This window comes from Cygnus atratus, chromosome 2, assembly GCF_013377495.2.
Source record: "Cygnus atratus isolate AKBS03 ecotype Queensland, Australia chromosome 2, CAtr_DNAZoo_HiC_assembly, whole genome shotgun sequence".
Classification (NCBI taxonomy): domain Eukaryota; kingdom Metazoa; phylum Chordata; class Aves; order Anseriformes; family Anatidae; genus Cygnus; species Cygnus atratus.
The window spans coordinates 156,983,344-156,998,880 of NC_066363.1; the positions used below are offsets into that span (position 1 = coordinate 156,983,344).

At 52.8% G+C, this 15,537-nt stretch overlaps 1 protein-coding gene across 2 annotated transcripts in view; it reads right to left on the reverse strand.

Moving 5' to 3' along the window:
• The window catches only part of PTP4A3 (protein tyrosine phosphatase 4A3), a 36,133-nt gene that overhangs the window by 7,466 nt on the left and 13,130 nt on the right, over positions 1 to 15,537 (reverse strand). The window lies entirely within an intron of this gene.

Genomic DNA, 15,537 nt, shown 5'->3' on the forward strand with positions numbered 1-15,537 from the left:
TAAGCAGCCACACGCTCCCGGCGCGACTCGAGCGGCTAATGTCAACCGAAGGCATCCCTAATGCTCTTAGGCCGACTAAGCTGCCCGCAAATGAGCTTTTTTTTTGGGGGGGGGGGTTGGCAGAGGAGGGGGTGGTAGGCGGGTGGTTTTGCCGCTGCTGGGGTTGGATGCTCCTTCGCTCGCCCCGCTGCCGGCACACCGCTACCCACGGAGTACCCCGGGGGCAGCACGGGGACACCTCTTTGCCTTCGTGATGGTGATGGGAAGGAGAAAGCCACGGGGTTTGGCCAGGAGCCAGGTCCTTCCTAGCCACAGCACCCTTCCTCAGGGTGCACGAGCACCCAAAGGTGGGCACGATCAGCAAAATTCAGCATTAAATGTCGCCCTGGCCACCCAGCCTCCTCTCCCTGAGGTTAAACCAGGGGGAGCAAAACCCAACACGACGACCACCACGCAAACAGCCAAGAGAGGACGGACCTGGAGGAAGATGAGGACGCTGCAAGCCCCGTGCGGGGCTGAGAGAAACCTGTTTTTTCCCCAGATCGTCACCCACCGGACTCTTGTTTTGAAGCCCGTCCCGTCCCTGGGTCAGCGGCTGCTTAGCGCCGCGTGGCCGGAGCCTCAAAATAGAACATAAGCACATAAGTAACCGGAGCCGGGCGAGCACGCGCCCCCTCGCCTCTCCTCTCATCTCCCGGAAAGTTTCCCCTGCATCGTTTCACCCCAAAAAGGCTCCGAGGCAAAGAGACAAAGCGGGTCCCGGAGGTGGCTGAGCACCAGCATCGCCGCCGGGCTCCTCGGCACCCAGGCATCATTTCCAGGCATCCCACCCGCTTGTTTTCCAAGTGGTTTGAATGAAAAAAAAATAAATGGGAAAAAAAAAAAAAAGCCATGAAGCAGGTGATGTGGCAAGGGGAAGCCTTCCGACTGAAACGTGCCCGAGTTGGCTGTGCAAATCACGGGTTTTCCCGCTGCCGGTGCCCTAATTGTTAATTATTTGCAGCACGTGCCAGCCCTGGCACTGCCCTGGCGTGCAGCACAGAGCCTGGACCCGCGAGGATGGGTTTATGGAAAGGAGTTTAAAGGGGGCCAGGCAGCAAAATTGAAGGGGATTTCGGCACAGATCCCCTCTGCAGACCCTGATCCCACCGAACCCAGTTTTTCTGGGTGAGGGATGAAGCAGGAAGGACGCGAGGATGGGAGCGGTGGCATCCATGCCACACTGGTGTTTTTTTGATGAAGAAAAATAATCACCTGTCCTGCGGGGATGCTCTGCAAAACTCAAACCCAGCCTGGATTATGGGGTGATACCGGCTGCAGTGATGGGTGCAGGGCAGCTGCTGCTTCCTGCAAAGCTTCGTTAAAAATGGGCTTCGTACTGGGGCTGTCGGGGTGAGTGGGATGTCCCAGGGGGGATTTTGCAGCCCTCACTGAGAAAATCCCATTTCGGCAGCTGGTAAGAGCTGCAAGTTCGGCTGAAGGATGGGAGTGAGGTGGGAGCTGCATTTGGGGTCTGATTCGAGCAGCCTCTCAGCATTTTTTTTTTTTTTTTTGATATCCAGCTTCACAGACTGGTTGTGGTTGGAAGGGATTGAGTGCAACTCTGCACTGCACGTCGGGAGCCATAGTCTGGTCTTCACTTCGTGCTCCAGAGGTGCCCTGCATAGTATAGGGTTTTTTTACTGCCTTGGGTGTACTTGCTGCCAGCAATGGAGACTCACTGGGAACTGACTGTGTTTGAGAAAAGCGAGCACTCGTTTCCCACAAGGTCTCATTTCCAGGGGAAGCATTTCAAGTATTTTGGCAACTGCACGTCCCAGCAATTCAGCCCAAAGCCCATAAATTCCTAATGGATTTTCAATCACAAATCATCCCTGGCCATACAGGCTGCGGCGTTGATTACCATATTAAGTACGGCAGAACAATGCGGACAAGGGGATTTCAGCTCATATTAATAACCTGCCAAGAGAATAAATACCCTTCAGACTCGAGAGCTCCAGGGGAGCAGGAGGAAGCACAAGCAGTAAATCAGCCCTGGACGAGGATGCGCGGTGGCACGGTGCTGGTCCTCCAGGCTCAAGCTCATCGGGGTGAAGCCCAATGAAGGAAGGGGCGAGCACTGGGGACTCGCCACGTGGTCCCACATGTCCTCACCTCGCAGCTCAGCTAGGCTGACAAGACAGCAGAGTTTTGTTTTGCCCCAATGTGTGCTGAAAACTTCATCTCTGCATGCGTTAACGGACTTCATCTTGCTTGGATGGACAAAGTCCCGTCCCCAAAATTGTCTACGTGCATTTTGGAGCTGCTGTGTTACCACGACATGCTGCCAGGCTGGGGGTCCCACGGGGATGGGATGCCCATGGACGGATCCTGGTGCACAGCAGGGTGCAGGGAAGAGGATGGTGCTGTCCTTTGTGTCTGAGAAACCCAGAAAAGGGTGACCTGCAGAACTTAGACCCAAAAGAGAGCCCCGATTTGGGGATGGCACAAACGTGGAGCAAGTCACCCAACGAGGCCATGAGCTGGAAATCTCCAGCTCCTATTTACCATGGGGATGCCCTTTCTAGAGATTCAAGCATACAAGAGGTTTTGTAGACAAGAGTCCCGTGAGGATACAGGGTAAACACACTCTGGCATGGTGAGGAAGCAATCACAAAACAACCTAGGTTGGAAAAGACCTTCAAGATCATCAAGTCCAGCCACCAACCCACCGAGTCCCACCACTAAACCATGTCCCTTAGTGCCACATCCACACATCTCTTGAACATCTCCAGGGATGGGAACTCCACCACTTCCCTGGGCACCCTTCCCCAAGCTGCCTTGGGGTTGTTATGACCCAAGTGGATGGGGATGCTGCTCAAGGACACAGGGACCAAGCCACCACCCCAAGCATACATCCTGGAGTGGAAAGGAGCGCCAGGCTCCCTTCCTAATTATTTATTTGCAGCCTGGTGGCTCCGTGGTGCACACCTCGGCCTCATCCCAGCCATCTGGGGAAGAACCCTGCAATGGCAGGGATGGGGCTGCTTGTCCTCCCCCTACCTTGACGCAAAATAAAGGGCAGGTCTTCCTTGATGCAGCTAATGAAAGGGCTTGGTCGACGAGCAGAAGGCAGGCTGCAGGAACAGCCGGTGTTTGGTGTGACGGGGGTTAGCGGGATGCAGCTGCTAAAGTCAGGTTTTCCTAAACACAGCAACTCCCTAAGCAAAGGAAAAGGAAGCTCTGCAGAGCCAAATCGTTGCTCCACGTGGGTTTTTCACTTGGAACAAAGGGCCTTACTCACCCAGACGATGCGCATCTCACCCGTAGATAAATATAGCCATCCCCGAGTGCACTCATCTCATGTTCAACGTTCACCTTCAGAAAAAGACGAGCAAAACACCCATCTCTGTTACATCTGCTCGGCGGGTTTCAGCCCATGTAGCAGGACACCACCAACCTCTTCTTCCACTTATGACCGAGTCCTTCTGCTCCCAACCGCAGCTCCACTGAGAGCATCTCCATCCCGACACCCCCAAAAGTGAACGCAAGTTTCTGAGCGGTCCCGGTCATTCCCACGTAGTGGTTTTGCACAAATCCACCCCTTATCTTGGGGTTGCCGACACCACCACCGTGCCCCAGGACCTGGAGAAGACGCGGGGCCATCGCAGGGGCTGGCTGGAGGAAAGCGACCGCGCTGAGATTTCCTCCAGCCGCATCCGCGCGGAAGGAAACGGGAACTCGACAGGAAAGCTCCGGGAGGAGAGAGACAAAAACAAGAAACCCCGCAGGAGCCCGGCGGCTGGGGGCAGAGCTGCAGGCGGCCACCAGCACGTCCTGCTCCAGGTGTTGAGCTGCAAAAAGAGGATGAGGAGTTCCTGCATCTCCCTCCACTCCCTTTTAGCACATGGTAAGACACCAGCTCCCACCTAAAGTTGCAGAAAAGAACCGTGTGGCCCCATATCTCGTAGCCTCGGTTGGGTTGAAGGAGTTTTTGGTGGTATTTAGGAAAGAGGCCGGGATGCTGGCACGATGTCAGAGCGGAGATTCGCAAGCAGGAGGCACTTGGGAGGCAGGGAGAAGAGGGAGGACTGGGGAAGATCAGGTAGCTCGGCAGACAGACAGACAGACAGATAACAGCACGGTCCTCCCAGCGTTGTGCAAGCAGGGAACGCACCCGAGGCCGGGGTAACACAATCGACTCCTTTTTATCTTTTATTTGCACTTTTATTCTTTGAAGAGGCACCTACAGCCCCGGAGGTAACACGAGATGCTGCAGACATCCCTTTAGCAGCCCTTCAGCTGCTGTTTCGGGTTTCACCCCCCCCTACAGCCCTCCCTGAGCAACCTAAATACGGGGTGTGCAGAGATGGCTTTTTTTTAGCCCAACTCCCGCCTGCACTCTAAGAGGTTCAGCCAGTGGGAGACGCTCATGAAAAATGCAAAAAAAGGCACCAAAAATTCAGCATTTGGGGGCAAACGATCCGTCCCCCTCCCCATGGGTAACTCACGGGCGATGTGATCCTGGTTTTATGATCCGGGATATCCCCTCCACCGCCTTCCCCCACCGGCTTGCGGCGCCGACGTCAGAGGCTTTTCCTGGCTTGGATGTGAAGGGAAAGGAGGAAAAAAATCCAAAAAAAAAAAAAAAGAAGTAGGGGGGGGCGAGGCCAACTCTGCAGGGAATGGTAATTGCACGCTGGAAGCTGGCTGCCTCCCAGATATGCAGAGAGGGTTTTTGGGGAGGGTTTGGCTGTTTGGGGATTGCCAGTCCCTATGCTCCGGCACCCGATGCACAGGGAACTCCAAATACTGGGTGCTGTGTCCGCTCACATCCCTCAGGGATTTCTTTTGGTGAGAGAAATTGGAGAAAAAAGAAGAGGATTCTTCCTCTGTTGGGACATTTCCAGGCTTGCTCGATAGCATCCACCGAAAGACAAAACCCGAAGGATCATCCTCGCCCCAAGGAACAACCGACCCTGGCACTGGCAGTGCCCCTTGGCCACCACCACCACGTGCCCCTACCACCCCGAATATCCATCGTGGCCGAACGTCTGCCCCTCTGCTCTTGTGGTTTTGAGCAAATCTAATATTCGTGGAAGGTGCCTGAAGGGCAAATGGGAAGCGCCGGGAGCGCTGGCAGCAGCTCGTGGGGATGGGAAGGACAGGAAGGGCTCTTGAGACCTTCCCATCAAAGCCTGGCTCAAACTTGTGCCAGGAAAGCTGTTTCTGGGGAAAAAATAGCATTATTTTCTGCATTTTTTCCCCCGTCCACCCCCAAATCGCTGGTTGAGCCCCCGTCTCCAACCGGACCCCGACTTCGCTCTCCGATTTGCGCGGCCCCGCTCGGTGGTGGGGTCCTGGTGCGTAGGTGTCGGAGGGCACCCACACCTCTTGCTCCTGCCACCTCTGCAAGCCCTGACCAAAGGGCAGAGGCAGCCCTCTCTGCGTCACCGGCGTGTCTTGCACAACCCCACCGCCAACCGCCGGACGCTTGTTGACGAAGAAGGGGGCTCCAGGGGACTCAACCTGCCCAACGGGGCGGATTTCGACCCGCGGGTGGTGTTGCAAGCACACGCTGTCCCGCAACGTGCCGGGGATGGCAAAACGTGGGATAGGAGGAAACATGTTCGGGCTGCTTTGTGATAAGCCCTATGGAAAGATCTCTGGTGGCAGCGAGCCAGCATCGATCAGAGAAGCCGAGCCCCGAAGAAAGGCAGCTCCTCCGAGTTAATGGCAGCAGGCTGAGAGGGATTTCACGGGTCCTTGCTCCCACTTTTAGGTCTCCTCCACCACCCAGAGCACGTGGGTTGGCAAAAGTGGGTTTGTGAACGCCTCCGAGCCGCCGGTTTCTGGTGGACGGGGACAAAACCTCGCAGGGCTTTGGTCTGACCCGCGGCTGCTCTTGCGCAAAAGTCCAGCGCCGAGAGACGCTGTGCCCGTGTCCCCCACCCGCCGGAGCTGGCTGAGCAAATAAAGGTGGTTTTCTCTTAAATAAAAGATCAAAGGGAACGAAATGCTTGAAGTCACAGCCTCCCCTGACATCCCGTCAGTCAGGTAGACGGGGGGCCAGACTGGGAGGAGGAGGAGGAGGCAGGACCAAGCATTGCTTTGGAAGAAGTAGCCTGAGCCAGCAAGTAGATGGTGCTCCGGAAAGGAGATGTTTTGCATAGCCACTGCAAACACCGGGAGACTTTAAGCACTGATTTCTGTGGCAACCAATCTCCCAGATCCCAGAATCACAGAATTCAGATCAGCAACCAGCCACGGGTCACCCAGCGTGGAAAGCCTCCAGGAGCAGCATCCGACTTCATCGGTGGCTTTATAAAAGCCAGCAAACAACCTGGCATCTCAGAAAGAGAAATCACAACTGTCTGCGTGAGTAAAAAGCCTGCTCTGAATGGGAGAGGCCAGAAATGCTGCGGGATGCTGCTGCTCACTCATCTTCCCGGCTTGGTAGAGAAAGCAAGGGGGATGTTGTGCAGCACTGCACAGCTGGCTGCAGTGCACCGTGCCCAGGTGATTTTGGAGAGCACTGCAGAAGGCTGACGTCTTCCAGGGATGGCAAGAAGGGAAGAAAAGAGGAGATTAAAGCTTTACAGTCAGGAAACCCTTTGCTTACGGTAACAAAGCAGATACTGTTGCATGTGAACACCGCAACAACTCGGGATGCCACGTCCCGTGGGAATGGTGCAGCAAGGAGCAAACCCAGCAGCAAGACATTGCTACCCCAAAGCACCTTTTTCCGTGTTCCTGGGACAACGTCGAGGTGGAGCACTCCTCACCCAAAGCTTTTCAGGCTTGGAGGAGCCCCTGGCTGGCAGCGCATGCTGCTGCTCCCTGAAATGCCGAGAGGCTTGCAGGAGAGCACCTGATTTCTCGACAAAAAATCCCCAAGAATTGCTTACTCACGAGCACGCTTTGGCTTCGACTTTCTTTCATCGGGGCTATTTGCATAAAACCGGTGCTGCCTTTAGGGAAATGCAAATTCCCAGCAGAATGGGAAGTGTTTGAACGTGCTGGCTGCTGAGCTGCGCCGGGAAGGGACGCAACGCTTTTTTATCACCTGAAAATTAAATCAAGGCTGAGATGCGAAAGCCTCCCCGCCCTGCTCAGCAGGAAATCTTCCCCAGCTCCTAGGGCCGGAGCCGGCAGGGACAGGACAGACAGGACGCGGCGTTTCATCTGCGCTCTGCACGTCCTCCCAGGCCCCAGGGGGAGGTTTTGATGGCCTGGAGACACGCAAGCTGCTCTGCTCCCCGTGGTTTCAGGGACATCTCGACACCCTGGCGTGGGTGGCATTTCCTGACCACCCTTGCTGCGCTGGAGCAGGCTCTAAGCAGGCCAAAAGCAATCGAGCTTCCCTGGCTTGGATAAATAAAGCTGCAAGCCTCAATTCATCAGTTCTGATGATGAAGCCAGCAGCCAGCTGCAGAAGATATTAAATATTTATTTTCAGGCTCACCTCGATGCATTTTGGCAGAAAACCTGCTGCTGGCTGGGCACCCCCATCACCCCTTTCTGCTTAGGGAAACAGAGGTCTTTAGGAGCAGGTTAAATATTTGGCTTGAGATTGGGGCACAGGGACACACGAGATGGATTCAGGCTGGGGGACACGCAGCTGTTCCCAACCCACCCCATAATGGGTACTCTCCGGGGAGGATTTCTCTCCATCTCTTTTTCCTGCTGCTTCCTAAAGAGCCCGGCTACAGCAAACAGAAAGTATAACATCAGGGAAAATCTGTGGAGACCACGCAGAAGTACCCAATGCTTAGTGCTGGATCAGTTCCTCCCTTACAAAATCAGCGGTACGGAGAGGCAGCTGAAGGAGGGCATACCTATAAATACACCTGGCTGAAACCCATAGAATTTTAACTATCTCAGCAGAAAAACCGCATTACAGCGCCCTACAGGAGCTGTGCACAGAGCGCTTGCAGCAGCCAGCGCAAAGGACGCCTCGCTACTTTGCAAATCTGTCCCGCAGCTTTGGCCCCGCACACGAGAGCTAACAGCAAAACCGGCCAGGGGATGGGCAGCCCTGAGCATCGAGAAGTTCCTGGTGAAACCAAGCACCAAATGAGGCGGGATCCTCAAACTGTGTCTTTTTTTTAGGTTGAAACGGCCTTTTTTTTCTGCACGGAAAAGCAAAAGGAGCATACCTAATTGAAGAAAACAGCCAAGCAAGCGTCCTGGATGGGTGGGGCAGCTCATCCCAGTAATTTCACCTCCTTCTAACAAGCACTCTGCTGGGCTCGACCTCCCTGCTCCTGACCCACACGGCTGTGGAGACGAGAAGGTGGCTCCTGGGTTCCCGGGTACGGTTTTAGCATCCCTAATCCTGCACCAGAGCAAGGGGTGAATGTGCTGCAACATCCTTCCCGTGGGGTATTTCCTCTTCCCTGCTGGTAAATCGTGATTATAGCGCGCTGGATGCCAACAAGGACAGGGGGAAAAGACATGGACTGGTGAAACCACAACAGCCAGCTTTTAAACACGTGAAAGCTTGCCTCATCTATGCCAGATTCCATGCAAGAGTCTGAATATTTTTCCTCCAGCACTGGGGTTTTCCTCCATCCCCGCAGACCCCAGCATTTTCTTAGGGGCTCTCGCTGGCAGCTCCCTCCCGGGCGATTGCACCAGGAGCGGATCCCGCCTTGGGGGGGTGGAATTAAAAAAAAAAAAAAAAAAAAAGTGGATTTTCAGCTGGCTCCGTTCCCAGCCCATCTGCAGCTGTCCTGGCACCGTGGGCAGCACGGGGTTGGGATGGGCGGCCAAGGGTTGCTAAATGAGCGCTGTAATTGAAGGCACCAGCACAGCACGAAACTGCTGCGTGTTTCCAGGCAGGAATTTCCCCAGCATTTTATCAGCCTCTTGAAGAGAACAATCCCCCCCCACCCCCCCCGCCCCATTTCCAGATCTACCGTAAACGGCATCCATCAGCTGGATGGAGCACATCCTCTCTGCAGTCATTACCCTGCCCTGGGCAGGCATTTACTAGAAACACAGCAAAAGGAGTTCCCCCGAGCTTTACCCACGGGCTGCGTCTGCTCTGCCTGGCAGTGATACCTAAAAGACTTCGGGGACCTTGCCATGAGGCTTCCCTGCAGAAAGGCGGGTGCTGGGTTAATGGGATGTGGTCACAGGGCTGCTCACGGGCTTTGGCAATGCAGGTTTCTCCTGCTAAGCTGGACCCACAGCCCCTGCCAGCTAAAAGGACCGCAGCGAGCTGCATGTAGGTACACCACGCAGCCTTCCTCTTGCTCCAAGGCAGAGGGGTGCTACCCAAAATCTGCTCCCAGCATACGAGTCTTGTACTGGGGTAGGAACAAGAGATTTTGGTGGATGCAGAGAACTTTGAACTCACCCATTTCGCTGCCACAACCACAGATGTGAGCACCGTTGCTGGTATGGAGACGCAGAGGGGACAGGCACCAGGGCCATAGGCAGTGGCACAGAGTCACTAACTCCTCACCTACAGCACACCCCGGCAATCCCCCCAGGCTGTGGCCACAGCCCCAAGGACGAGGACAATTCCCAGCAGCCGGTGCTGTGGGTGCATCCCTTTGATGATAAACCCCGGTCCTTGACCCAGCCGCTTGACTAAAACAAACAGAGCTCAACAAAACCTCCACTGACTTCAGCAGATGGCACTTCCAGCAGTTCACAGGGGGAACTGCTGCCCAGCTGCCTGCACGATGCCTCTCCTGCGTTTCACCTGCAGGATAATGTTCAACATTTTATCTGCAGGAGAGATACGACAGCTGGAGAAGCATGGAAGACCACCGAGCATCTTTTTCTTGTCCCATTTCCAAATCCATCCCACTGATCCCATTCATGTTAAGGACGCTTCACTTTCTGAGCCTACAAATGCCATTCCCCCCGCCCCCCAGCCCATTGAACATATTTCCCAAATTCCTCTTTCAGTTTTGTGTTAGCATTTTAGAGATATATAAACATATACATACCTTTTAGCTTAAAATATGTAAAAATATAAGGCTGACCCAAAGGGGGGAACCATTAAGAAAATCAGAATATACACCTGAAAATAGTTTTGGGGAATACACAGCAATTTTTAAAGTAACAGAGAAAAGAAATTAATTTTTTAAAGGGGAAATGGGTACCACAAAGTTGTGCTATGAAAAAAAAAGAGTCGGGCTGTGGGTTGCCTTGTTGGCCTTCACTTGTATGTAGTTCACGGCCACCAGCTTGGTATCTGGGGGAAAAGACCAAGCCAAGAAATTTTCTGCACATTTGACATCATTCAGATGGGCATAAAAAGAGGCATTTTTTCAACTTTTGAAAGTGGTGTATTGTGCCCCTACATTTTATCACAGAGCAACAGGACAGAGGATACTCAAAAGGAGCTCAGGAATCCATAGCAAGCCACGTTCATGTGGGATTAACCCAGTTCAAAACATCAGCTTTTGAGTCTAACTTCTTGCTTCCAAATCACGCCTTTTTGAATGAGTTCACTTTCAGGAAGCCATCCCACATGCTCGCCTCGAAAAATGTTTGTCTCTGGCTTGCCTCCAGCAAATCAGATAATTGGGAGTTTATAAGTTCATAACTTGAGCTGAAGTCAGAAAGTTTCATCTTTCATTTTCCGAAGCTGATTCACGGCCAGCCTGGCCCGAAATGTGGGCTTGCTTCAAGTTTGCTGTCATTTCAGGGTTCATTTGCAGTTTAAAACGATGCTCTGGTTGCACCCGCCGTCTCCTGTGCTATCATCCAGACTCAGCACTGGCACTCATGTGCTTGGAAACATCTGCGTGGTCCCAACTCATTGACCTTTATCAAGAGAAAAGCCCCCAGATTTGCTGCCTTACTACAAATTCAGAGGAATTTCAAGTCAGGATTTTGATATCGGGGCTGCCCTGTGCCTGAATCATCAGCATCAATGCCAAACACGGGCACAGAGCAGAAACAGGGCAGCATAGTTGGGGAAGAACATCTTGGACTTATTTTATGGGCTCTGAAGGAGACATTTGAGCCTTTCCAGTTGCCCCCTCTACTACATTGCTACAAGAACTTAAGCTTCCTAATTTCACTGAACCCAGCTGTATTTCTGGTCTGCAAAGTAAACAAGAAGAGAAGCGAGCTTTTTGGCTCCCTTGGAAACTTTGCAATCCAAGAAAATCAGACGAAACATTCGAATATGCTTAGGTTTGTCCATCAACAGTCTTGATTTCTTAGGGACCTGACCCTGCGTTCAAACCGACCAACGCTGCACTGACAGCAATATTTTTGGGTCCTGTGTGAAATACGCCTGCAGTGGCCCCACTGCCAAGTCTTGCAAAAGTTCCCAGGCCATGGGGCTGCTGCTGGCAGTAGGGAGCTATCCACGGAGGTGCATCCATTGCAGAGTTCACTGGGTTGCCAAAATGTCCTGGGTCACCAGGGAAGGGACAGAAGCAAGGATAGACATGCACCATGTTAAATAAATCTTATCAAATCTTATCCTGGTGGCTTTTGAAGATCTCCAAGGAGGAGACTCCATAACCTCTCTGGACAACCTGTGCCAGTGCTCAGCCACCCGCACAGCACCGAAGTGCTGCCTGATGTTCAGAGGGAACCTCCTGTGCTCCGTTTTGTGCTCACTGCCTCTTGTCCTGGCACTGGGCACCACTGACAAGAGCCTGGCTCTGTCCTCTCTGCAGCCTCCCTTCAGGTGTTTGTGCACATTGATGAAATCCCCCCGAGCCTCCTCCTCTTCAGGCTGAGCAGTCCCAGCTCTCAGCCTCTCCTCACAGGAGAGCTGCTCCTGTCCCACCATCTTTGTGTCCCGTTGTTGGACTCCGTCCAGTAGGTCTGTGATGGATGGACAAAATTCCTGCACCCGACTACATGGAAATATCTCAGCTGTCCTCCTCTTGGGAAGTTAGCATTGAAACTACACATCTAGAGTTAAAGGATATAATTTCCTCTCTCTTTGCCCTGCCCATGGTCATTTGAGGACACAGACCACACGTAGGACATCCCAGCCCATCCTGGAGACACAGGCCTTCCCGCCCTGCTGCCGCCTTCCAGCTCCAAGCAGTGGGATGACAGTGCCCAACTCCTCCTTTGGGTGAAGGGAAAAGCACCCCACAGTGTGGTGGTCACCCCAAATCCTCTGTGGAGGCCTGCAGGCGGAGCCCGTCCAAGGCACGGAGCAGGCCCACTTGTAGCGAGGGATGAGGCATCTGGCCGAGCCCGCAAGGTGGAAAGTTCAAGTGGATTCTGTTTATTTGGCTTTGCAGAGAGCAGGCGCCCAGCCTGAACATAGGCCAAGCACCTTCCCATCGCAGGAAGTCTTTAAATAACCACCAGTGGTCAGGGCTTTGGTTTTACAGCTCTGCTGGATGGAAACCCGGCCTTCGCCCTATGTCTGCTTCAGCTATTTCCTTGGGTACACAAGGTAGCTGCTCACCTCCCGGCCTCCTAGGCCTTCAGCATACCCACCAGGACCACAGGCTTCGTGAAAGTTTGCTAGAAGCAGAAAAATCTCTCTCAGCATAGGCATAAAAACATCTTTCCTCCCATGTGAGAGAAATTTTACTTGCTTCACTTCTCTTTTGTGAGACTTAGTGACTGACTTCACTCCTTGGGTCTGCCATTAAGGCCCATACTTAACACCTCACCACACTTAACATTCACCTGAAGCTTTTCTGCACCTCCATAAGGTGCTCCTCACCAGTTCAGAGAGTTAAAACAGCGAATGAAGAATAAAATCCTCCCCTGGCTGCTGGCACCCCCTCATTCCTCCACCTCCTCCTCACTCAGGATTACCCCATCCTTGTTGGAGAAACTCCTTGGGGGCAGCCAGCGGGGCCTCTCCCGCGGTTTTTGCCAGCGGGACTCAGAGGCAGATAACGCCCATCGCCCCTAAAAGGCTTTCTTATGTATTTACCTTGGGGATTTGGAGCCAGAAACCTTGCCAAGACCTCGACTGAATGGGTCACCCAGCAGATCCTGCTCTACAGATGGAAAGTTCCCAAAGGCTTTTCGCTGGGAAGCTGGGCTAGTTTGGGATTTTGGCAGTGCAGGCTTGCCAGGACTCTGGGGGATGGAAATGAGTTTTTTACCTATAGCTGTCATTAACAGATTATCCTAAAATGACAGCTGGCAAGAAGAAGCTCTGTAAACAAGCAGAAGAGCTTTTTACAGTCAGAAAACAAGACCTTGCACTGACCTCCTCCCGGGCAGATTCACTGGGGTGCAACAAACCAGGATTTTATTTTAAACCATGCTTGTAAAAAGTTAAAAAAAAAAGCTGCTTCTTTGACACTCAAGTCAGGTAAGGACACAGTAGGCTACTCTGCCTTATAAATAAGCCTGCTCTTGTATACATGTGTTTTAAAATAAGCTTATGAAATGTAAACATGCAGGCCTTAAAAAAAATAATAATTCGCCCTCACTGAAACTAATCAGGGCCGAGCCAGGCTTCCTTCTCCGCTTCAGAGCTCTGCACAGGGGATGCTAACTTAGACCCAGGAAACCCCACAAATAACACTCCCACAAACACACAGTTCCATTTGCAATTGTTCAGCCCTCCTGTCCCTTGAAGGGTTGGCCTGGAAAAATACAAAAGAAGAGCAAAATCAGGTGTTTTTTCTGAGGACCAACACTGGAGCTGCACTTCTGCCTCAGTTTTGAAGCACGTGGTTATAAGGAGGGAAAGGGCTCCCTCCAACCCATGTGTAGCACAAGCACTTTCCACGCTGCCTATTTTCTTTGCGCTATTAAGACTGATGATTTTTCTATTTGCCCCGTTCCCCTACACCCCACCAGAGAAGACAGCCACCAGGAAATCTGGGCTGTAAAAATAAAACTCACTTTTGGCTTTGGAGGAGCAGGTGCAAGGGAAGAAACTATTTTTAACCCTTCTTTTGCAAGGAGGGAATACCGGGAGCCCTCTGAGCGGGGCTTGCCTGTGTTTAGGAGATTAATCTGGAGGCGGCGAAGGGGTCTGACGGGTGGTTAATCTTGGTGCTGGGTGCTCGGGCCGGAGGAGCAGACATCAAAGCATTCCTGCAGCTGCTGGGGAAAAGGGAGAGGCAGCAGCCGGCGGCTTTGCCTCCTCCCCGCGTGGCTGCTGGGGCAACACAGCTCTCCACGACCAGGGAAAGCTGCTGAGATGTCTGAGCAGACTCCTGGAGCCAGATCTTCCCGGTGGATTTGTCGCATTTCCATCCTGCCGCAAGCCCAAGGGGAGAACCATGAGGAGAGAAGCTGGGGATGCCCAACGGGAAATACAAGCCCAATGGAGACCCACCACTGCGACCAGCCAGGGAAGGTGCGCATGAGTTTTTTCCATGCCAGCTAGACCTGGAGAAACACCATTTACCCTTTGCATTCACTCCTTCTCTAATTAATACAGAGACAGAGGGCTGAGGAGCAAGTCAACTTATGGAAGTAACTCCCCATCCCTCATACTAACTACAGCAGCAGCATGGGACATCCACATCCCTATTTTAAGAGATTTATTTGCACACATCAATTGCACGAGATGTAAGTTATTGTGGTCTATGCCTGTTCAGACCATCTTTCCACCTCACCAGCCACCACTTGGCAACAGATGTTAACCAAAGTCCTGTCCACAAGGATGGAGGACGGCAACCTTGAGGAACCAGAGTTTGGGTAGGAACCTTGCTGTGGTACGCGTGCATTTATAGGCAGCGAGATGTTGCCAAGAAAAAACGTAGTTGAAGGGAGACATTCAGGAGCAGACCCGAATAATGGAGATAGGAGAGCACTGCATGGCTAGTTTCACCTCACTCTTGACTGAGTATTGGTTCGGGGGAATACTGCAAGACAAATACTATGATTTGAATAAAAGCTAGAAATTTTGGCTCACCGAGTGCCAAGTTTTCTTTCATTCACTAGGGGCTCTTTTTTCCCCTGTTGCACTGACAACCACAATGGTTGGCCATCAGAGGACACAAGTTTCCCACCCCACCTTCCCACCTCTGACCAACAGCCCAGGAGTCAAAGGGCTGGTCCCTCAGCCCCAAAAAAGATTCAGGAAAAGTCAGCCTCCTTGATGGAGAAGACAAAGGGTAAATTTTAGGTATTTGCCCACCACAAGTAGTATGCCAAGTGCTGGTGAGGGAAATCACAAGACGAGCTCCCAGCAAGCTCAGGGGAGCACCAGCTGGTGTCCGTGTGTTTGTCCCGGGACCCACAGCAGAAGCTTTGCCTGCCGCAGGCAGGGGATGGATCAAACCTCTCACGAGCAGGTTCGGCAGCGATCCAAGAGTTAACATCTGGTCTTGGAGACGAACAGCACGTGGAGGGTTTAGCAGGACCTGACATCTCAAAAGGGTGGCTAAGGCGACTCTGCCAAAGGCCGGTGCTTGAGACTTCGCCATCCAAGGAACCAAAGGGCCTCAGGCAGGCCATCCCAGGGGACTTCTGGGTACGCTGCATGAACCTCCAATCTCATTAAAACTCCAGAGACCACAGAATCCAGCTCCTGACCTTCTCCAGAGCAGAGACGGCAGAACGTTTCCTGTTATTTATAGCAGCAGGAGAGTCTGATGGGAAAACCCCACTTGCGAAATGCAGGCCGCCTGCCAT